Below are 25,263 nucleotides of genomic sequence, written 5' to 3'. Positions count from 1 at the left end.
CAATAACAGATCTGATATTTTTTGTAAGGATGATAACGGAGAAGAACTGGGAAAAAGGAAAAGATGTCATCTTTATTTTCCTATATATTGAGAAGCCTTACAACAGTGTACAGAAACAAAAAATCTGGGAATGCCTGAAGAATACATCTATACCATGTGTTTTGATTAATAAAGTCAAAATGATATATGAAAATTGTCAGAGTTGTGACCAAATAGAGGATGAATATTTGGAGAGGCAAGGTGTACAACAACGAAGTGCACTATCGCCACTTTTATTCGTCATTGAAATGGGTAAAATAATTAAAAGAGTTAAGAGACTCAACAACTCTGACTTCAAAGTTCTTTCTTACCTTTACAGATGATATGACGATATGGGGTGATAGTGAGGCTGGAGTACAACAGAAGCTAAATGACTGGAATGCTATATTCAGGCAATTTGGTTGCAAGCAAGTCCAAAACATCAGTGTTGCCTGTTAGTCAGCAGAACATCCGTACTAACATCACTAGATGGATCAAAGTTGGAACAAGTACATCAGTTCCACAACAGATAGCCAACCATCTGCAGAAATCACTAGTCGAGTACAGAATGAAGCACAGTTTTATCATCTTATGAGAAAACTTTTTTTGGCTAAGCAAGTTCCATTAAGATCAAAATTAACACTCTACAGGAGCTTCTCCGTACCAGTTACTATATACAGTAACCAGCAGCCAAACCAACATATCAGCAAATCCCAAGCAGTTGAAATGAAGTTCTTAAGGACTATGATCCAGAAAACAAAGAGGGACAAAATTAGAAATGAAGAAATACACCATCTTGTCCAAGTGAAAAAACTCCTTAGTGAGATCTGTCTCGAACCAGGCTGAAATGGTTTGGTCATCTCAAAAAAATGGGCTGATGAAAAAAGCTAGATAATGATGATGCTTGTTGTTTAAGGGGGCTCACATCTAAGATCATCGGCCCCTAATGGTACGAGATGGGCGACATAATAATTAAAAGTGTAAAATATATCCACTGACTAGAATTTAATACAAATGAATGAATGATTGTGAATTTAAAATAATCAGGGAATCTAATTCACAATGTCTTATTTTTGGTAAAACGATAGATGATAGGTAATGGTAGAATAAGACATTGACTTAAAATGCAATACAGTAATATATAATGCAAATTACTATTTAAAAAACACATTAAAATACATAGACACAAACTAAAATAGAGTCAAATTAATAAAATGTAGTGAAGAATATACAAAGACGAATAAGAAACACTACATTTATATGCGATAAAACAAACCACTATCCCTCATAAAATGGATGACGATGTCTGCTGACTGCTCATCATTTCGCAGGATGAGAGGGATGATACTCGGGAGTTTTAGACTATGGTGCAGATCAACCGGGTTCACGCACTTCATAAGGATGTGTACCATGGTAGGATGATTGCTGCAAGTAGACACCAGAGGGGGTTTTCCTTTCAGTAAATAGAAGCGCGTTACTATACCATGGTCGATCCGAAGAAGACATAATACCACCGCTTCCCTCCAAAAAGTCCAAAGGGCCTTCGTTGCACCTCTTATCTCTCAGCTTATTTGGAAGTGGAGGGGCCTGCCACTCCATCTCCCAATGGGACGTAACCAAATGTCTCAGATGAGAGCGAATATCACTTGCTGCAACCTTGTAAGGCAACGGGGGCAATATAACAGCCTCCTTGGCAGCCTTATCAGCTAACTCATTTCCCATGGGAGCCACATAAACGTGATTTTGATGCCAGCATCCAAACACCCGGCCAGCAGATTCTGGATCCACTGTGCCAGAGGGTGCTGAGGGAAACATGTATCAATATATTGTAGCAAGCTCAAGGAGGCTGTACACAACAGAAAGTGCCGGCGCACATCGGACAGCGTGTACTGCAGAGCTTCACAGATAGCATGGATTTTTGCTGTGTACACACTACAGACTTCCGGTAAAGGAACAAGAAACCTGTTAGGGATGACGGCGAATGCACAGCCCACCTTTGTTTCTGCCCTTGAACTATCTGTGTACACGAGTGAATCTGGATAACGGCCAACAACACCTCTGATAAATCGAAGGGTCCGCGTTTTCCTTCAGGCCAGTGTGCAGATCGAGGATTATTTCAGGTCATCGTATTATCCACGGAGGTACCCCACTTGGTTGTCTGATAAGACAGGGAACCAAAGGTACATCAAACAATCTGTGACTGCTAACCAAGCATATTCCAACTGGCCGTGTTGCTCGAGGATAAGCAGCGTACAGCTGACGGTTTCTGTTGTGGAATACGCAAGGATAAGTTGGGCAAGGCAGCATCTGTCGCAAATTTGCAACATAGGGCAGAAGCATTCGCTGGCGCCTCAGGTGTAAAGGCGGCACACCAGATTCAGCAAGCAGGCTAGCAATGGGGCTTGTACGAAAAGCTCCCGTTGCCTACCTAACCCCGCTGTGGTGGATTCTATTCAGTTTCACAAGGATGCTTTGCCTTGCTGATCCATATGCTGCACTGCCACAATCTAACCTGGATAAAATATGTGACTTATAAAATCGCAGGAGCACTATGCGGTCAGTACCCCTCCCCCCCTATTAGATTCAACTGATTCAACTTTTTAGTGCATTGCACTTTTAACTGCCACACGTGTGGCTCCCGCGGTAATGTGCTATCGAGAAGGAGCCCAAGAAATCGGTGTCAACTACTGGAAGAGTGCCGTTCCCTAAATAAAGCTCAGGATGCGAGTGAAGAGTGCATTTCCGTGTACAACAGAGGTCTTTGCAGTTGAAAACTGAAAGCCATGTTCTCAAGTCCACTGTTCCACTCTCCTAATAGCTGGCTGTAATGAGGTTATCCTGAACTAGTACCAATGGGTAGCGCGTGTACTACTCGCACTATGCGTTCCACCTTCATTTGTTTCAGGTTAGAATATCGCTGTCATTTAATGCATTGAATGACTCCTAAGTACTATTGTGGTATCCTGAGATTCAGTAAAAATGCCAGATTACTGTTGTGTGCCATTGTGCAAAAACCAAGGCATGCCATTTTCATTCCATCAGCTTCCAAAATATGTGAAACTTAGAAAACAGTGGATACATTCAATCAGAAGGAAGAATTTGAAACTGAGCCAGATTACGATGATAGAGTCTGCTCAGCATATTTTAGCAGCGATGATTATAGAACGACATTATTAGGTACGTAGATAAGTATATAAATGATTACCAGTAACCCTATAGACATTAAATGAGTTGAAGTGTGTGTAGAGGTACAGCGGAGAGGTAGATGCCACTTGCAACTGAATTTGTAATTGTAATATTATCATTCGAATGACTATGAATATTTTGATTTTGTAGGTGAAAGGTCGCGATTGAAATTACGTGCAGTGCCATCTGTATTTTCCTGGACTCCTGACACCGGCTTAGATGTAAAGATTAGAGAGGTTAGGGCACGTAACACAAGAAAGAAGGAAGATGATTTCATGGCAAGGCAAGACACAGATGTGTTTCTGGACACCAATGACCTACCTATAGCAGCATTTGAAGAGTGTCAGTCATCTAGTTAACGAAAATATGAAACTTCCATTATCACTCGGTACCGATAACTTAGTTAGGGATGTTGCAGGCCAAACCGAAGACAGTGAGTGTGTACTTGATATTTAAAGACTTCTAACAATATCTGGTGCAGTGCAACACATCACAGCTTTTGACAACAGAGCTCATTTTAATTTAGTGTCTCAAGCCCTGAGAAAGGGTAGATTTTGTCTGCAGGTATTTCCAATTTCACCAGAATACTGTTTCTTTTTATCAATGATGAAATTGAGAATGGCCAAAACAGATAAGGAACTTGCATATGATTTTGGTTTAAATGTAACAACAGTACAGCTAATTTTTTCTGTATGGATAAATTTTATGTATTGTCAGTTCAAAGAATTAAATATTTGAGTTGATCAGAAGACTGTGAGGGAAAACACCCCTATGGAAATTAAGAAGCAATATCCTAACAAGAGTAATTTTAGACTGTACTGAAATTCCAATCATGAAGCCTAAGAGTTCTAGTGCCCAACAGGCAATATTTTCTACGTTAGAATATCGCTTCAGTGAGGAAATCACGATGGTAATTCTCGGAGCCAGACACAGGAATGGCTAGATGATTAGCAATCAAGAGTGGTCACAGTGACAATATTGCCTGCAAGGGAAATTCCTGGTACTGAAGATGATCCATGTATACCCGAAAAACGTAGAAGTTTAGTCCACACCTGAGATGGCGGTGTATGTGACACCATAGATGACACATATCTCTCCTATGAAGCTTTCTTACTCTGCCGAATAAGAACTCGCACCTTAGTATAGAGTTTTTTTTTTTAATGTTACCAATTTGGCCACAGTAGGCTGCCTACGATAGCGTTTACGAGCGTGACGGCATTCTTTGATAGCTGCTACAATTTCTTCGTTCCACCAAGGAACAAGTTTTCAGCGAGAAGTCCCTGAAACAATGGAATGGACTCCTCAGCAGCAGCAAGAATAACTTGTGTTAAGTAAGTTATATCGCCGTCTACGGTCAGCCTGGTCACGTCGTTAAAGGCAGTTGGTGATGTGAACTTTGGCCAAACAGCATATTTAAGAATCCATCGAGGAGGAGCCTCAACAGATTTCTGTATCAACAAAGTAAGAAAAATGGGAAAATGGTCACTCTCACACAGAACATTGTGTGGAATCCACCAAAACAGCGGAGGCAAAGTTTGGTTGCATAGACTTACGTCTATAAGAGTATGAGCCAAAACGTACACTGAAATGAGTTGGTTCACCTGTATTCAAAATACATAAATCCAGCACTCTTACTAATGTTTCCAACTCCCTTCCCCTGAAGCAAGGCGTTGCAGAGCCCCATGTAGGGTGATGGGCATGCAAATCACCCAATAAGAGGAAGGGAGGTAGAAGCTGACCTGTAAGATCAGCGACATCATTTATATTAAGAGGCTGGCCTGGTGTAAAATAAACATTACACACTGTTCTTATGACAGGCAGTGGAATGCAAAATGCTATAGCCTCCGGCAGGGTTCTTAAGGCGGGTACAGACATGCGCGCCTAACTCTGTAACGTAACCACTTCGCACGCCAAGGTTAAACAGGGCAATGTTACGCACCGCGGTTGCGAGGTAAACTTTTATATCCCGCGCCGCATGTCATAACACGTAACCCACCAGCGTTACGCCAGTTGAGACAGTGCAGCTTTGGTTAAAAGTGGAAAGTGTTTATTGAAGACCTTATTTGTAAACCTTCCATAGTACTTACTGTATGTTCTGAAGTGTGGCGATTTGTTTTATTTATATGCCATGTAATGACCTAACCTGTACAGTGTAATGTTCGATAACGTATGGTATTTGTAAATAGTAAATGTCAGTTCTGTATTTACCGAAAGTGTCTAGAAAGTTGTTACATGAATTTTTGAACAGGGTGTGTTGCCTTTTGTTGGTTATGTCTTCTAGAATTTATTTTCTGACTATTCTGGAAATGGAAGATTCCCGAAAGTGCGTTTTTGAGAATGTATTTTAAAGTTCGCGATGGAAGTAGGAGTTGTGATTGGTGAATCTGGGTGACGATAGGCGGGCTCATGCATTCTGATTGGCTACTCCAAGGCCAGGGTTTCCCTTATAGCAAGAACGAGGCAGCATTTCGCTGTGTCTTAGTCTGTCTGAAGTTTTACGTCGTCAGCGACGCCTCCCTACCGGGATGGGCCACCTTCGGGTAAGCATTCTTGATTTTCGTTCCAGCCTAAAATTTCCGTATAGGAGTCTGCCCTAACCTCACCTGGATTTGCCACTCAATTATTTCAGATGCCTTAATTTTTCAGCTGGGTTTGTCTGTTTGTTTTCGAGGCATTCCCAGTTCCTTGTTTCGATAAATATGTAAAGTGTAGTTTAATATATTTACCTTGGGGTTTTGTCACTGGTAGTTTAGTGTCACTTGATGTATGTCAGAGTTTTGAAAGGTACATTTAACTTCACTGTAGATGGTAATACCGTATTACGTTTCTTTTAACCTACTAAATTTCATTGTACATCTGGATTTGTAACTAGAAGTATAGTCTTTTAAATCTTTGAACTTGTAGGAAGCTAATAGCAAAGAACTTCTAAATTGTGTGTATCACAGAATATTTAATTCGTAAGTTATGTGTCGGTACCTTCCGCATGGCAATGTTTGTTCGGAATGTATTTATAAAATCCATTTGTAAATAATATTTTTCAAAATTAAGGATCACGGTTGATTATTTCTGAAACTGCAATCTAAGCCGTGTCCATGCCTTTGGTAGGTTCCCAGCATCTTCCCACCTTCCTAGTTTATTCTCATCTAGTTGGCCCTACTGATTTTTACTAAGTTGTTATCGGCAGAGATCCGCGTAGTTTCAGCTGATGTTTCTCTGTGTGTGTAGTAGTTTTTGGTACTGTGTAATTGCACTTAATTTCCTTCCTTTACTGTGTTTAGTTTTTGTTTAGTGTAACCTCTGTAGTAAAGCTACATTTGGTAGCAGAGGCAAGCGCTAGGTTGCGGACGAAGAAAAGTGAACCGTGATCATACCTAACCTAAAACACCGTAAAAGTTGTGATTCGTGTATCACTTGAAATCTTGTTTCTACCGGTCAGGATGGCTCGCGCTGTTCCTAATCCTTTCCATTTGAGAAAAGCAGAACTTGTTTATGAACTTCGTATCCGAAAAATTAATTCAACAGGCAATGTCAGAGATGACACTAGCCTATTGAAACAGTCTCTTAACTTACCTATAACCATACCTGAGTTAACTACGGACGAGTTGCACGAGTCTTTGGCCATGATTAAAGATAGGTTACCTGAATTTAACGCAATTCTTTTGTCCTTTGGCGCTTCAAAGCACTCGCACGGCCAATTAGTGCGGGTTAAGGGGCAGTTACTACATTACCTCGACAGAATTAAGGATTTGATGTCTCTCGAATTGCCGGAAGTTGAGCAGCAGGAATGTCAAGCCTTACTAGTACAGTTTTTGAGAATTTTCGACAGAATCAGTGGTTTGCTTGAAGGCAATCAGTTAAATAACACAGTTTCTGAAATTCAAGTGTCAACCCCATCTGAAATGTGTGAGAATGTTAACTCTGGTGCTGCAACTGTTACTGATCAAGTGTGCAATCTGACACCTAGTGCTGGTGTTATTCAGGAGTCTGAGGTGACTAATGTTGCCCTGGAATCTTGTGTCGTTGTCAGGAACTAGGACACCTGTAAGTCATTCTAATGATGTATCTTCTTTGCATGTTGGTACCCGTACAAGTTTTCCTGCGCTAACTGGTAATTCTGTTGAGGCTCAGTGACTGTCCTCTATTGTTAATCAGCCAGGTTCTGATCCAATGGTGCAACTCCACCCCCCTGTCTTAGCACCACCGGTATCAAGTGCTATTTTAGGTTGCATAACCTCTACACAACCAGTTAATGCTCCGATGGTCTGTCAGATTTGTGAGAACCTTTCTCAAATGAGGTTGTCTGCGCCCGTAACGGTGCAGGCTAACGTTAGTCCTAACCAAATCTGTACTCCGTCCTTTTCACAAAGACACCCGAATCCAAGGTACGAGGCCTCAGTAAACACTCAGGACTATTCTAAGCCTTCCCAAATACCCCCTACACCTGTTTGTCCCCAGATTTTCTCTAATCTGCCTCACCCATTGACCACTGTGTTTAAGGGAGTCTCTAAATTTTCAGCTAACTCCGTTGATGAGGTTATTTCTTTCCTTCGGTTCCTAACTGAGTTCAAGGATCAGGCAATAGTCTATAATCTCAGTAACGACAACGTATTTCAAATTCTATACTCGCATGTCTCTGGAGCTCTTTCTGAGCAAATTGTCAGGGCCATTTCGGAAACATGGTCTGTAGATGAATTTCATGCCCATGTGCTTGAATATTTCATTCCTGCTCGTGCCTTGTCTGCATTAGTGCAGAAGCACTATTGCAGAGTACAACATCTCAATGAGTCATTATCTGAATATGTTTAAGATATTAAGCTCCAAGCCACAGATTTTCCGGCTCCACTATTCAGAGCCCAGACGGTTGCCAACATCATTGAAGGTCTCGCCCCGAACTATAGATCGTATCTGGCTCTTTCACCCCGACCAGCAACGTTCACCCAGTTGGAAGCCGTTAACAGTGTCTGCTGAAGGCATTCGATATGCTGACCAGTTACGCCTTGCATTAGCCCCACCTCCTATAAGCGTGCCCTCTCCTCAGGATTCTCAAACCACCCTGTCACCTGCTTCCAACTCGCGTAATCCTCGTTCGTGCTTCAGTTGTGGCTCCACGGCTCATCTCAGGCGGGATTGTCCCAAGGCTGGGGCATTAGGCAATGCGAAACCTGCCATGGGTACAGGCTCTTCCACCAATACTTCTTGCCGTAACTGTGGATCAACTAGGCATTTCTCTAGGCAGTGCCCTCGTAACACTTCTGGCTCTGGACCCCCAGGCCATAGCAGTGCTAGATGACTAACCGCCAGTTCTGATGGTAAACCCCAAAACATGGCTTCTTGTCTTGTCAATCATGACTGTACCTTGGATGATTTACTTAATCCTGAGACTAATGACTGCTCCCAGTCTTTCTCTGGTGTTCATTTCTTGCAATCTTGTAGGATTTCTGCCATACCTTCGTGTAAACTACCGTATTTATGCATAGAGGTAAATAATGAACCTGTCTGTGCCTTACTAGACTCTGGGAGTAGTGTCAGCTTGATGAGTGAGACCTGGTACAATTCTATGAAAACTGTTTGGAAGTTACCTACATTAGAACCCGTGTCCTTAACCTGCCATACTGCTAATTCCAATTCATTGAACATTGTAGGATCACTAGTGGTCAAGATTAGAGTCCGCGATTTCACCTGGAAAATGCCAGTACTAGTAGCAAAAAATTTATCCTGCCAATTCATATTGGGTGCCAATTTTATTGTTAAAACAGTCATGATTTTGGACCTGCAGTTCAACAGATTCCATTTTAAATTTTGTGCAAGAATCTTTGAGCTGTGTGATCGCTCCCCTATTCTGCCTTGTCACGTTAACACTGTTCCTGAAGATTCTGACGCACCCAAGGCTTTTGATTTTAATCACTTACCCGAAGAGCAGGCCAATCAACTTAGGAAACTCTGCGATAAGTTCCCTGATGTCTTCACCGACAGGTTAGGTGTCACCAATGTATTAGAATACAAAATTGAGGTTACGGATAACATACCTGTTCGCTCTCCTCCGTATCAGTTGTCACCGCCCAAAATGAAAGCCCTGAAGGCTATCATTGATCAAATGCTCGCTGACGGAGTGATACGGCCGTCCAAGTCGGCCTATTCTTCTCCCATGTTTCTGGTCCCTAAACCGCAAGGTGGTTATCGGCCTGTAGTTGACTATCGGATGTTGAACCATAAGGTAGTTCTCCAATCTGTCCCCCTTTCTGATTTGCACTCCTGTTCTTCATGGTTCGCTAATGCAAAAATTTGACCACCTTCGATTTAAATCAGGCCTCTTACCAGATACCTCTTGCCGAAGAATCCAAGCATCTCACAGCATTTGCGACCGATTGGAACCTATATGAATTTGAGCGCGTCCCATTTGGCTTGGCGACTGGAGCGGCTGTCCTTACACGGTTACTGGATTATGGTTTATCTGACATTAAGTTCAAGATTGTTTATAATTACCTTGACGATCTCGTAATTTTTAGTGAAATTTTCAAAGAACACCTTCTCTATCTCAACGAGGTGCTTGAAAGACTGCGCAGAGCAGGTCTAAACGTCAAGGCATCCAAGGTTTCCTTCGCACAACCCCAGATGTCCTTCTTAGCACATATTGTGTCGGGGAGGGGTGACTCAATCGATCAGTCTCGTACTGCCGCCATCCAGAATTTTCCCCCTCCAAAAGACGTCAAGGCTGTAGCCAGATTAATTGGCATGGTTAATTTTTTTCAAAAATTCATTCCCAATTATGCTGAACGTGCAGCCCCATTAAATGCTTTGAGAAGAAAGGATGCCAAATTTGTGTGGGGTGATGCCCAACGTGAAGCTTTCATGGACTTGAAATCTGCCTTATGTAACGCTCCTGTACTGGCTATGACAGACTTTTCTAAACGCTTCATCCTTCAGACGGACGCCACTTCCTCAGGCATATCCGGTGTTCTTCTTCAGGAGTTTCAAGAAGGGCGTCGTCCTATTTCTTATGCTTCCAGTGCCCTGAATCCTGCTGAGCTAAATTATTCCATTTATGAGTTGGAAGCCTTAGCTGTTGTCTTCTCTTTAGAACGCTTCAGAATGTACCTGGAACATCTTCCTTTCGATCTGGAAACTGATAATCAGGCGTTGAGTTGGGTACTGGCCAAGCCGCGAAAGACTGGTCGTCTAGCACGTTGGGCAGTGCGCATCTCAGCCTTCCAATTTGAAGCCCGCCACATTCGTGGCACCGAAAACGTTGTGGCTGATGGCCTCAGCAGGATGTTCTTTCCAGGCAGCTCTGACCCTCAATCAGAGCCAGCAGACCCATCTCCCGAACAAGTATCAGCTTTTGTCAATGTAGTTCTCACCGACTCTCCCTTCCTCTTCAAGGATATAACCAAACATCAAGAGGACGATCCTGAGTTAAAAGGTATTAAAGACAGGATTAAATCCGGTGAGCATGTTAAGCCCTACATTCTTAAGAATGGTGTCCTGTGTTGTCCTGTTTGTGGTTGCAGAGACCCCAAAATTGCAGTCCCAACTAACCTGGTCCCGGCTCTCTTCAAATCTTTTCATGAATCCCCAGTGGGCGGTCATCTGGGCGTTTTCAAAATGAGAGAGAAGATTCGTAACCACTTCATTTGGAAATCCATGGATAGTGAGATCCGTACCCTTGTAACATCAGTAAACCTGCCCCGAATACCCGTCCAGGTCTCTTGTCTTCCAAGCAGGTTTCTCTCCCAATGGAGAGACTGTTCATAGACTACATCGGGCCCTTGCCGAGATCTCGGAATGGTCATCGTTTCATACTTGTGTGTGTTGATGCCTTTTCGCGTTTTACGTGGCTGTTCCCCACTAGGATGGCTAACACCAACACCACCATCTCGTGCTTGAAACATATTTGCTTCATTTGGGCCCTGTCAATTCTTGGTAAGTGAAAACGCAAGAGCCTTTACTACTGCCCAATTCCGGAACTTCTGTTTTGATCTATCCATTACTCATGTAACCACTACCCCGTATTACCCAAAGCCAAATTATGCTGAGAGAGTGAATCGTAACCTGCGATCTGCCCTCATCGCTTATCACTCCTCAGACCACTCCAAGTGGGATTCCTCACTAAATTGGCTATCGTTTGCATTTAACACTGCTGTCCATGAAAGCCACAAGCAAACCCCTGCTTCGTTGATGTTGGCTTTTACCCCAAATTCTCCTCTATCTAATCTGTGGTCAATTAATGACCTCCTGCCCGACGATGCCAGCCCAGAAAAGATCCGAGGAAAATTGGCACCGTGCACGAAAGAACTTGAAGGTTTATAATGCTAAGGTCCAGCACAATTACAACCACGGGCGAAGACCGCACGATCTGTCTGTGGGTGACCAGGTGTTTATTAAAACGCATCCCGTCAGTAGTGCTGCGGACCATGTTACCAATAAGTTGGCCCCCAGATTTTGAGGTCCCTGCACCATCTTAAAGTTCCTTACCCCGGTGACATTATTGGTGATCCCGAAAGGAAAAGGATCAGCAGAGTCCACCTCTCCCAGATCAAGGTACCTTAAGTCTGGTAGGGAAGGGTAAATACCATTGTTGGAGACCATGTACATTTAGTTGTAAGCTATTTGTAAGAGTTTAGTTATAAGATAATGATAAGTTTATTGTAAGGTATTTATAAGGTTTTAGTTATAAGATAATAAGTTTTATTGTAAGTTAGTTGTAAGTAATTGTGTAGGTAAATACTTTAGGTATCCTCTAGTGTAATGGATTTAGTATTATAAGTTAGGCAGGGTTTTTTTTTTTTTTTTTTTTTTTTTTGCTACGGGCTTTACGTCGCACCGACACAGATAGGTCTTATGGCGACGATGGGATAGGAAAGGTCTAGGAGTTGGAAGGAAGCGGCCGTGGCCTTAATGAAGGCACAGCCCCAGCATTTGTTTGGTGTGAAAATGGGAAACCACAGAAAACCATTTTCAGGGCTACCGATAGTGGGATTCGAACCTATATCTCCCGGATGCAAGCTCACAGCCGCGTGCCTCTACGCACACGGCCAACTCGCCTGGTAGGTAGGTTTTAGTTTAGGGTCACTCCTTGGAATTTATTCCCCTTACTTTCAGGTTTAGGGTAAACTCCTGTAGTTTCCTTTCACTCCCACCGTAAACTTGTCAAAAGAATGAATTATAGTGCTTACCCCGGGGCTAGTGCCGTAATATCCCTGGTAGCGAGGGAGAGTCCCTACTGCATACTCATTTAGCCACCCATTGGGTGACTCTACACAAGATCCTTGAGCCCAGCAGCATACTTTTACCTTAAGTATTCCCCTGTCTGCTGCGGTTTGTTTATGTTACAGTGGCTGCAGTCATCAGCTTCTTCTGATGGCAACCAGAAGTGCCAAGTTGGGAGGTGCACTCTGTGCCTTGGGCGCTTCCATCCGGAACCACGATCCTGTGGCCAACATCCTAATGGAGGCAGTCTGCCTGGACAGTGTCTCACCCATCTGCTTTCCTGGTGCAAGATACCATTGGAATGCAATTTACATAGCTACCTGGGTTGAACTAAAGTTGAATGGAGGCTGGCGGCAAACGGCCGTGTCGACAGCCGCATCTCAGTGAGAACCTGTGGCCTAGCTGTGCTGTGACTGGTGTGGAAACGTGGTGCAAAATACTTAGTCCATAGCTTGACTAAGGAGGCTTTGAATGCTGTTTAGCAACAAAGTGAGAAGTTTCTGAATTACTAACAATTGGCAGAAGGAAAGTGTGTACATCCTTTGGTGGACAGAGCAGAAATTGTCTAAACAATTGTAAAAGGTTCAGAAGGCATTTTGAAGTGTAGTGACAGTTTGTTTTGTTTTTGTTAGAAAGTCAACTTCAAGAAATCACAATTGTTTGGGTCATGTATCTTTCCTATCTATAATATGTGTGAACGTTTTATAAATTGATCGCTTTCTCCCCAGTAAAATTATGTTAATGGTCTAGCATAGCTCGACTTTCGGGGGGAGGAAGATGTCACAGGTGTAGAATATATTTAAAAGTGGAAAGTGTTTATTGAAGAAGTTATTTGTAAACCTTCCGTAGTACTTGCTGTATGTTCTGAAGTGTGGTGATTTGTTTTACTTATATGCCATGTAATGACCTTACCTGTACAGTGTAATGTTCGATAACGTATGGTATTTGTAAATAGTAGATGTCAGTTCTGTATTTACTGGAAGTGTGTAGAAAGTTGTTACATGAATCTTTGAACAGGGTGTGTTGCCTTTTGTTGGTTATGTCTTCTAGAATTTATTTTCTGACTATTCTGGAAATGGAAGATTCCCGAAAGTGCGTTTTCGAGAATGTATGTGAAAGTTCGCAACAGAAGTAAGAGTTGTGATTGGTGAATCTGGGTGACGATAGGCGGGCTCATGCATTCTGATTGGCTACTCCAAGGCCAGGGTTTCCCTTATAACGAGAACGAGGCAGCACTTCGCTGTTAGTCTTGGTCTGTCTTACTCTGTCTTGGTCTGTCTGAAGTTTTACGTCGTCAGCGACGCCTCCCTGCCGGGATGGGCCACCTTCGGGTAAGCACTCTTGATTTCCGTTCCAGCCTAAAATTTCCGTAATATTCCCTTGCTATTTCGTATAGGAGTCTGCCCTAACCTCACCTAGATTCGCCACTCAATTATTTCAGATGCCTTAGCTTTTCAGCTGGGTTTGTCTGTTTGTTTTCGAGGCATTCCCAGTTCCTTGTTTCGATAAATATGTAAAGTGTAGTTTAATATATTTACCTTGGGGTTTTGTCACTGGTAGTTCAGTGTCACTTGATGTACGTCAGAGTTTTGAAAGGTACATTTAACTTCACTGTAGATGGTAATACCGTATTACGTTTCTTTTAACCTACTAAATTTCATTGTACATCTGGATTTGTAACTAGAAGTATAGTCTGTTAAATCTTTGAACTTGTAGGAAGCTATTAGCAAAGAACTTCTAAGTTGTGTGTGTCACAGAACATTTAATTCGTAAGTTTTGTGTTGGTACCTTCCGCATGGTGGATTTTGTTCGGAATGTATTTATAAAATCCATTTGTAAATAATATTTTTAAAAATTAAGGATCACGGTTGTTTATTTCTGAAACTGCAAACTAAGCCATGCCCATGCCTTTGGTAGGTTCCCAGCCTCTTCCCGCCTTCCTAGTTTATTGTCATCTAGTTGGCCCTACTGATTTTTACTAAGTTGTTATCGGCGGAGATCCGCGTAGTTTCAGCTGATGTTTCTCTGAGTGTGTAGTAGTTTTTGGAACTGTGTAATTGCACTTAATTTCCTTCCTTTACTGTGTTTAGTTTTTGTTTTGTGTAACCCGTATAGTAAAGCTACAAGGCGATGGTGGCAAACTCAGCTATAGTCATGTAGAACTACACATGGTGGTTCGAATTTGCTGGCTGACATAAACTTTCAGGCAGTTAGTGGGCATTATAAATATTTTACTACAATGTCACCTACAGACTTTGAATACCTCATCAATTTGATAGGGCTTACAGTTGCTAAGAAGGATACCACATTCAGAGAGGCTATCTCGGTGCAAGAGAGACTGGCAGTGACAGTACGATTTCTAGCAACCGGTGATTCATACACTAGTCTGCAGTATCTTTTCAAAATATCCAAATAGTTGATTAGTGTTATCGTACCGGAAGGTACCAAGCTCTGATTGAAGCACTGAAAGAAAATATAAACGTACGTAAGGAATTTATTGCTGGGATATTCTATGTTACATACATCAAACATTATCTGTTTTAATTGTTTATTCAATACAGAAACACTACTTTGTAAGTCTAATCAAGTTCCGTCGCCAGCTCCTTCCTTGCATCATTCCTTAAAATTTTGGTGAAATGCCTGGGATAGCTAGCTAGCCACAAAATGTCCTTAGCTCTGAACATTTCAATAAAATGCAGTATGTTTTGCTCGGTCCACTCCATGTTTTCTGATCAAGCAGACAGAGGCGAATGCGAGTTACACGCCGAGGTCGTGTGTACGTCCAAGCTTGCTGTAACTTCCGCGTGCGCAGCTCCTGATGTGACGCAGGAAAACCGACAAGCAGTGGAACGCAGCGAACCTCGTTCCATATCGTTCATGTTGCGGGCTAAGTTTGCGCGACGAAGTTACGCAGTACCGTCCAGACAGGAGCGTGACTCGGTTGCGTTACAATGTTCTGTTGCAAGTCGAGACGCGCCTTTAGTGGAACCTCTTCGCTGAAGGTATCAGAACAGACGAAAATGCCAACGCCACCGGAAGCCCGGTTAGCATAATGTACTGCTGTCGAGTATAGTCAAAAATTTCTCAAAACCTTATAATAACCTGGTCTGAGATTTATTTCATGAATGCAGACTATTCTCGCCGAATACTCACTAATGAGCTGGCGCAGCTCAACAAGATGCCTATCATAACAGTTGCAATTCCAACGTAACAGTGTCATAGTGAGGGTGTGGACTTCTGAGGTTTAGGTTAGAAGCAGTGAGATACTACCTAAGCTACACTCACATTCCCATCCGAAGATGGAGATAAACGCTCCATGTACATCACCATGTCAGCAGACACCTTTAATTTCTTTGACGTACTCCGGGGACGCGGTTTCTTCCTACGAGCGGAATGCGCAGGTTTTCCAGGAGGAAAATCTGCTGGTCCAGACTCAGACCCTCCAGATGGAGGGGATGAGACCCCATTCGTAGGAGAGGTGGAAGAACACCTTGTAAGGGCGTTTTTCTTTTCCACTGTCGATTCTTGTTTAGACAGGCTGGGCTTAGGCGCGACAGGCTGGGCTCAGGCGCGGCTTTCGCTGACCTCTTGCGGGAAGGAGACGTTTTCTTCACCTGCTGTGTCAGCATAGGTTTCTTAGCTGGCACAGACTTGTTTGTGGTCGAAGCCTGGGATGAACCCGCCTTCAAGCATTTTCTCTTTGTGGCTTTGCTCACAGGAGCAACTGCCGCCTTGGGCGCAGCGATCTTCTGGCAAGGTGTTCCAGTTGTCTATGACAAACCTGGGAGAGACTGTGCCATCATGCTGAAGTCTAGTGTCTTGGCCAGGGCATTCAGAGAATTAAACTTATGGCGTGTTTCATGGCAGGAAAGACCATCTATGGTCTTGATCTCCCGGATCTTATATATTATAGATAAGAAAGGTTCCACATTATCAATACAAGTTTTATTTATATAAGATTCTACTTACAGTACCGGTTTCGACTTTTTATACAGTCAACCTCAGCAGTACATTAGTACCTTCACATAAGTCAAAGTTGGTTAATATGCCTTGCCCAACAGAAAAGTCATAATAATGGAATGTGTCCAACGTTCAAATTGGGCATCTTTCAAAGTAAAAGCTGGCTATATGTACAATCTAAAAATGAGTGTGGGTGTATCTTTCAGGCCTAAAATTTGTGTGGATTAAATTATTTTAAAAGTACAGGTACATAAACACTTTAAAATATATAGTACATATTAAAATTGCATATTAAGATGTACAGTTCATGTTAAAATCCATTATGATGACTAAGAACACTTCATTAAAATTAGTGTAACATCTTGCGTTTGTCGATTTTCTTATTTTCAACCAATATAAATGGAGAATGTTCGTGCTTGTATTCATAGGCGGTGCTCTCTTGGGGTTCTGCTATATGTTAGGCTTATCCACTAGTATGATTAGTAGATTCCTCAGTTATTGATGACAAATCTAATGTGTAACCAGAGGTAGATATGTGCAGCTGTGATTGAATGTTGCCTTAAAGTATTAAGATACAGTCTGCTTTTGTGCATAAGTGTCAATTGCAGAATGGTGGCTCTTTTCTTGTCTATAATTGCTAATGTGTGTCTGTAAGAAACTGCCTGGCGTGTACTGTATCGTGTTCTCTTGGTGCTAGTGCCCGCTGCTGTGAGGGGAATGGAGGGGTGGGTGAGGAGAGTTGTTGTCGTAGGAGTAGGTGTGGAGTTGGGCGTGTCGGTCGTCTGCGCTGTGGCGCGTGTTGAACACTGTTTATTGATTATTTTAAGATAGTAGTTTTTTAAGGCAGGGATAACTTTGTTAAATATGGTGTTGGTTTTTTCTGTAATTTCGTTTATGTTATAATTAGGATTGGTGTATTGATCTAGTGATAGGTACAGTTCTTCTGTTATACTGAGTAAGGGGCCTTTAGGATTTATATTTAGTATTTTCATGTTGTTTGCAATGTTCGTGAAATTGTGTTTGTATTCGTCAATGTGTTGGCCTATTGCGGAAAAATGATTGTGTTTTACGGCATTAATATGTTCATTATATCTGATTGCAAAGTTCCTACCGGTACGTCCTATGTAGCTTGTTTCACAGTTGTTGCATCTGATACGGTATACTCCTGAATGATAGTACTTGTTAGTATTATTGATTGTCTTGGTATTATGTAAGTTGTTAATACTATTGTGCGTAGTCTCGAGGGCTATTTTTAAGTTATATTTTTTAAGTATGTTAGTTAATGGATATGTGTGTGTGTTGTTGAAGGTGAATAATGCATAGTCCTTTTTAGATTTGTCTTTTTTTGTCAATCTGGTTTTTGGTTGAGATTTGATTTTTTGAATGATTGTAATGACCATTTCTTTCTTATAACCGTTATTTTTTCCTATTTCATGAATTAATCGTATTTCTTCATTTAAGTCAGTTTTTTATAATGGTATGTTGAAAGCCTTATAGATCATACTATAATACGCTGCTTTTTTATGAGTATTGGGATGGATGGAGTCTATTTTGATCGTGTTCAATGTGTGTGTGGGTTTTCGATATGTTTTGAATGATAAGTGGTTTTCGTGCCTGGTTATTGTCAAATCAAGATAATTTAGTTTATGGTTGTTTTCGGTTTCTTTTGTGAATTTTACGCACGGGTCTATTGTGTTTAGTCTTTCCAATAAGATGTTTTTGCTGGTGTGTCTATTGTCAATGACGACAAAAATGTCGTTGACAAATCTACACCAGAAGAATATACCGTTTATTTTGTTAATGAATGTATGTTCTAGATAGTCTATGTAAATTTCAGCCAGTATACCGGAAGCAGGGGACCCCTATTGGCAGGCCTTGTTGTTGGTAGATTGTCATGGAATCTAAAATAGTTGTTATTAGTGGCAAATTCAAGTAATTTTATGAATTCTTCGATTTCTAGGTTGCTTAATTTGCTGTGATTTTTCAGATTAGACTGAATTATTTCTATGGTTTTTTTGGTGGGAATGTTAGGATATATATTGGTTATGTCGAACGAAGCGATGGTATGGTATTTTTCTATTTGCAGTCTTTGGTTTTGTTACAAAAATCTACTGAATTTCGTACGGTTTTGTTTGCTTGAAAAAAGTAATGTTTCTTAAGGAATTTTTGGATGAATTGTGAGAGTTTGTAGGTTGGGCTTGCCCTGTAATTTATTACAGGTCTCATTGGTATGTTGTCTTTGTGTATTTTCGGATAGACTTTTGCAGTTGGTAGTTGGGGGTTCATTGTCGTGAGGTTCGTAGATTCTGTATCTGTAAGTAAAATTGTGTATTTCTGAGTAGGGTTTTTAGATTCCTTTGTACACTGTTGGTTGGATCTTTACGTATGTTTCGGAAGGTATTGTCTTTAAAACATTCTTTAGCTTTATATGTATTCATCTTTATCGATGATAACCCTGGTGTTGCCTTTATCTGCTTTCGTTATGAGAAGGTTATTCTGTGTGATTTTATTAAGTTTATTAATGTGTGCTTTATTTGCAATATTACTGTTTGAATTGTTGTTACTAATTTTGTTCATGTATTGTGGTAGTTTTTTTATGATGTCATGTCTAACTTCTTCACGTAAGTCGTGTGGAATCTTTTGTATGGCTTGTTCGGTTTCTGTGACTGTAGCAATGATGTTCTGAAAAGCTGACATGTTGCCCCAATTATGTTTGGGTCCCTTGCTCAATATATCAGTTTCTGTTTCGTTAAATAGAATTTTAGTGAGATTCTTCACTGGTGAATGAAAACTGTGTTCAACGTTTTTGTTAGGGTGAGTTGGAGTATTCATGTTCGTAGTTGAAATCGTTGGTTTCGTTTTGAATGGCTGTTTTAGGGTCTCAAGTTTCTTGTTTAGAGTGTTCTGTTTTTTTATAGCTAAGTTTTCCATTTTTTCTTTTGTGGTGTATTGGAAGTGATCCCAGTAGCTGTATGGGAGCTCTTGGGATACCTTCAAATGCAGTTGGTATAGTTTGTTGTTCAGATGCTGTTTTTTGCAATAAAAGAATTTTATTTCTGTTTTTAGCCAAATTCTATTGGTCCTTTTTAGTGTGTTGTGTGTTTGGGTAGTGGATCTATGTTATTATATTTGCTGAGGAATTTGGGGGTTAAATCATTTGCAAGGCATTCTTTCAGAAATGCAATGTTTTTGGTTGCATTCATTAGTTTGATCTTAGTGTTCCGGTTCCGGTATGCGTTTTGTTTTGCCTGGTTGGCTGTTGTATCTTGATTAATTAGTTTCATTTTCCGTATTGATAGTTCTCGTATATTATAGATAAGAAAGGTTCCACCTTATCAATTCAAGTTTTATTTATATAAGATTCTACTTACAGTACCGGTTTCGACTTTTTATACAGTCATCCTCAGCTGTACATTAGTACCTTCACATAAGTCAAAGTTGGTTAATATGCCTTGCCTAATAGAAAAGTCATAATAATGGAATGTGTCCAACGTTCAAATTGGGCATGTTTCAGTAAAAGCTGGCTATATGTACAATCTAAAAATGAGTGTGGGTGTATCTTTTAGGCCTAAAATTCATGTGGATTAACTTATTTTAAAAGTACACGCACATAAACGCTTTAGAATATATAGTACATATTAAAATCACATATTAATATATACAGTTCATGTTAAAATCCATTATGATGACTAAGAACACTTCATTAAAATGAGTTCAACATCTTGTGTTTGTCGATTTTCTTATTTTTATCCAATATAAATGGAAAATGTCCATGCTTGTATTCATAGGCGGTGCTCTCTTGGGGTTCTGCTATATGTTAGGCTTATCCACTAGTATGATTAGTAGATTTTTCAGTTATTGATGACAAATTTAATGTGTAACCAGAGGTAGATATGTGCAGCTGAGATTTAATGTTGCCTTAAAGCATTAAAATACAGTCTGCTTTTGTGCAGATCCAACCAACAGTGTACAAAGGAATCTAAAAACCCTACTCAAAAATACACATTTTTTTACTTACAGAAACAGAATCAACAAACCTCACGACAATGAACCCCCAAATACCAACTGCAAAAGCCTATCCGAAACTACACAAAGACCACATACCAATGAGACCTATAATAAATTACAGGGCAAGCCCAACCTACAAACTCTCACAATTCATCCAAAAATTCCTTAAGAAACATTACTTTTTTCAAACAAACAAAACCATACGAAATTCAATAGATTTTTGTAACAAAACCTAAGAACTGCAAATAGAACAATACCATACCATCGCTTCGTTCGACATAACCAATATGTATCCTAACATTCCCACCAAAAAAACCATAGAAATAATTCAGTCTAATCTGAAAAATCACAGCAAATTAAGCAACCTAGAAATCGAAGAATTCATAAAATTACATGAATTTGCCACTAATAACAACTATTTTAGATTCCATGACAATCTACCAACAACAAGGCCTGCCAATAGGGGTCCCCTGCTTCCGGTATACTGGCTGAAATTTACATAGACTATCTAGAACATACATTCATTAACAAAATAAACGGTATATTCTTCTGGTGTAGATTTGTCAACGACATTTTTGTCGTCATTGACAATAGACACACCAGCAAAAACATCTTATTGGAAAGACTAAACACAATAGACCCGTGCGTAAAATTCACAAAAGAAACCGAAAACAACCATAAACTAAATTATCTTGATTTGACAATAACCAGGCACGAAAACCACTTATCATTCAAAATATATCGAAAACCCACACACACATTGAACACGATCAAAATAGACTCCATCCATCCCAATACTCATAAAAAAGCAGTGTATTATAGTATGATCTATAGGGCTTTCAACATACCATTATAAAAAACTGACTTAAATGAAGAAATACGATTAATTCATGAAACAGGAAAAAATAACGGTTATAAGAAAGAAATGGTCAATACAATCATTCAAAAAATCAAATCTCAACCAAAAACCAGATTGACGAAAATAGACAAACCTAAGAAGGACTATGCATTATTCACCTTCAACAACACACACACATATCCATTAACTAACATACTTAAAAAATATAACTTAAAAACAGCCCTCAAGTATTAACTATTGGCAATAGTATTAACATCTTACATAATACCAAAACAATCAATAATACTAACAAGTACTATCATTCAGGAGTATACCGTATCAGATGCAACAACTGTGAAACAAGCTACATAGGACGTACCGGTAGGAACTTTGCAATCAGATATAATGAACATATTAATGCCGTAAAACACAATCATTTTTCCGCAATAGGCCAACACATTGACGAATACAAACACAATTTCACGAACATTGCAAACGACATGAAAATACTAAATATAAATCCTAAAGGCCCCTTACTCAGTATAACAGAAGAACTGTACGTATCACTAGATCAATACACCAATCCTAACATAAACGAAATTATAGAAAAAACCTACACCATATTTAACGAAGTTATCCCTGCCTTAAAAAACTACTATCTTAAAATAATCAATAAACAGTGTTCAACACGCGCCACAGCGCAGACGACCGACACGCCCAACTCCACACCTACTCCTACGACAACAACTCTCCTCACCCACCCCTCCATTCCCCTCACAGCAGCAGACACTAGCACCAAGAGAACACGATACAGTACACGCCAGGCAGCCAAATCTAACGCAACCCATCCACGACAGCAATAGTAAGTATTCATTACAGAAACACACATACAAGCAGGCATTCTCAGATTATAAATTCCTAACTCCATTTTTCATTTCTTACAGACATACATCAGAAATTATAGACAAGAAAAGAGCCACCATTCTGCAATTAACACTTATTCACAAAAGCAGACTGTATCTTAACCCTTTATAGGTTGCTGGTTGGGTTTCCATAGAAAGTGTTCAGATGGTAATACCCTAAGTTGCCGTAACTGTCTGCTTTCTTATCTAGTAACACTCTCTGGTAAGGATATTTACCACTTTTTCTGAAACTCACGCTTCACGGCTATTTGAATCGTTCCACTTCGGGAAGCGGTACATATGTTTACCAGAGAGCGCCACTTGAACTTCACTGTAGCATTGTGTTGACCGTAAAATACAGCTCATTTTAAGCGAGACACTGGATTTCCCTGATTTATATAAGGCAACAATATGTATTTTTGAATATTTTGATTATTTTGTGAACATAGATTGCATATTTTGTGGTTAACTTTGAAAGATTTTATCCAAATTATCATGGACCTACACATAAAGTACCAAAAAAGGTGTTATAGTGTGTTCGCTTTGCATATTGATACCGTACTCATTTTCAATGGAAATGGTAATACAAATATCGGAAAATAAACTTCAGAGCTTCTAGTTACATGTTTTCATAAGCCCTTTCCTACAATATTCTGGCCAACATGTTATATTCACTAATATGAAAATGTGCAGCAAGAATGTAAGGTAATGGACGCATGTTTTATCAGTTACAAGATGTATTAGCTTCCCAAATAATGAAAAATGGATTTATATCCAAACAACACTACAAGTGTATTTCGGAAAAACATAAATTTAGTTTATCTGTGTGGTATTCAGTTCCTCTGAGTTCAGGGGCATATATAGAAAATAATATTAATAATAATAAATACATTTTCAGGGTAATTATGGATGTAAGAATAGACTGCCTCATGTAATGGGTGACATCAGGGCATCAGACATATACTGGGGGGATATATCACAAAATTTCTCTCGCTCCCCTAAGCACTTGCCTGCCTGAATGCATATTTATGCTATTTTACAAGATACCGTATTCTTATACGATCTTAGAAATTAATTTTAGACGATGGCTTGTTTTGAATCATATAGTTTGTAAGGAGAACTATGTGCCTTAGTTCTATATCTGTGATATTTTTCCAGCAATGTCTTTAACGAACAAAGGCCTCTCAGAAGAGGCTATCCTCAATTTTATCACAGACCCCATGACCCGATGTTTCTAGTGGAATTTTCAGAGCCAGTGTGACATTTATAATTATATGTACTACTTAGTCCATGCTTTCCATCTGCATTCTGCACCTATTATTTGCAAAACACAGTGGAAAGTAGTCATGCAAGCAAAGTGGTAAATATATTTACCAGTGCACACACAGTGGGAAAAAAATCCTAAATGCTCTCTGGTAAAAATACTTACCACCCCATATCGCATAATCAAACAATGTATTCAATGAATGTATTGACTCAGATTTTGGTCAAAACCTAAAGAGTAGACCCCAGTGACATGGTATTCAATCAAATAAGGAATATATTTTGTTCCCCAGGGTTTTGGCCTATAAAGGGTTAATACTTTAAGGCAACATTCAATCACAGCTGCACATATCTACCTCTGGTTACACATTAGATTTGTCATCAATAACTGAGGAATCTACTAATCATACTAGTGCATAAGCCTAACATATAACAGAACCCCTAGAAAGCACTGCCTATGAATACAAGCACGGACATTTTCCATTTATATTGGATAAAATAAGAAAATCGACAAACGCAAGATGTTAAACTCATTTTAATGAAGTGTTCTTAGTCATCATAATGGATTTTAACATGAACTGTATATCTTAATATGTGATTTTAATATGTACTATATATTTTATTATTTATGTACCTGTACTTTTAAAACACCTACACTCATTTTTAGATTGTACATTTAGCCAGCTTTTACTTTGAAACATGCCCAATTTGAACATTGGACACATTCCATTATTATGACTTTTCTATTAGGCAAGGCATATTAACCAACTTTGACTTGTGTGAAGGTTCTAATGTACAGCTGAGGATGACTGTATAAAAAATCGAAACCGGTACTGTAAGTAGAATCTTATATAAATAAAACTTGTATTGATAATGTGGAACCTTTCTTATCTATAATATACGAGAACTATCAATATGGAAAATGAAACTAATAAATCAAGATACTCCTGGATCTTCTCACTCTGGTATACCGGACAGTTCCAATCTTGAGGAGAATGATGACCAGGGCAGTTAGCGCACCTATATGGAGTTGTGCACTCTTCTGCGCCAATGAGCTTCTCTTCCACACGTACTACACACAGGATGCGAGATGTACGGCATCACATCCCAGCAATAGGTTGTTACCTTGACTTTCTCTGGCAACACTGACAATTTGAAGGAGACTATGAAGGCACCAGTGGCAACGTCTTCACCGTTGACTTTCCATGTGATGCACCGGATGTGTGTCACACCATGGTGCTTCATGTCTTCCATCAACTCATCGTCAGTGTTCAGAACGATATCACGATGGAAGGCAACTCCACAAAACAGATTCAAGGTTTCGTGCTCTTCCGCTTTGAAGGGGATTTCGCCAAAGTTGTCTTACTTAAGAACCGAACCGCTTGGAGCGCAGTGCTTGTCTTAAGAAGCAAAACATCATTGCGCACTTTCTTAAGATCCTGAAGTTCGCCATATACACCTTCGATGTGTCGACTGAAAAGGATCGATCTGACCAGCTTGAAATCTTGCCCATCGGTTCTGGTAGCAACCAGGAACCTAGAGAAGCTGGAACCCAAACTAATATGCTGTGCTTGTTCCTAGGGGGTTGCCCCCCTTAAGGAATCAAATGTTAAAGACTTGGGTAGCGAACTACCCGAGGCAGGCGGAAGTGGTTTCGACACCATGCCCGAAGTCATCCTCCCCGAATGCCAGCCTCTCCGATCAGGCGCCTCTGTAACAGAACCAAGCAGCCAAGGCAATATGCACCTGGTCGTAGCAGGTATTGCCCGGTGCCCGATGTCAGACGATGCCTAATACGGAACGACTGGGGCAATGAGCACTAGGACTCCCTTCCTCCAATCACCCGCAATAGCATGTACCCCATAGCGTGTACAGAGGAAA

At 40.3% G+C, this 25,263-nt stretch overlaps 1 protein-coding gene across 1 annotated transcript in view; it reads right to left on the bottom strand.

The window, feature by feature from the left end:
- Positions 1 to 25,263, bottom strand: part of Sos (Son of sevenless) — a 765,665-nt gene that overhangs the window by 434,136 nt on the left and 306,266 nt on the right. The gene's annotated exons all lie outside the window — the stretch shown is intronic.

Source organism: Anabrus simplex, chromosome 1 (assembly GCF_040414725.1).
Source record: "Anabrus simplex isolate iqAnaSimp1 chromosome 1, ASM4041472v1, whole genome shotgun sequence".
In the NCBI taxonomy this organism is placed as follows: Eukaryota; Metazoa; Arthropoda; class Insecta; order Orthoptera; family Tettigoniidae; genus Anabrus; species Anabrus simplex.
The sequence above is the reverse complement of the archived record's forward strand: the minus strand, read 5'-3'. Positions and strand labels throughout refer to the sequence as shown.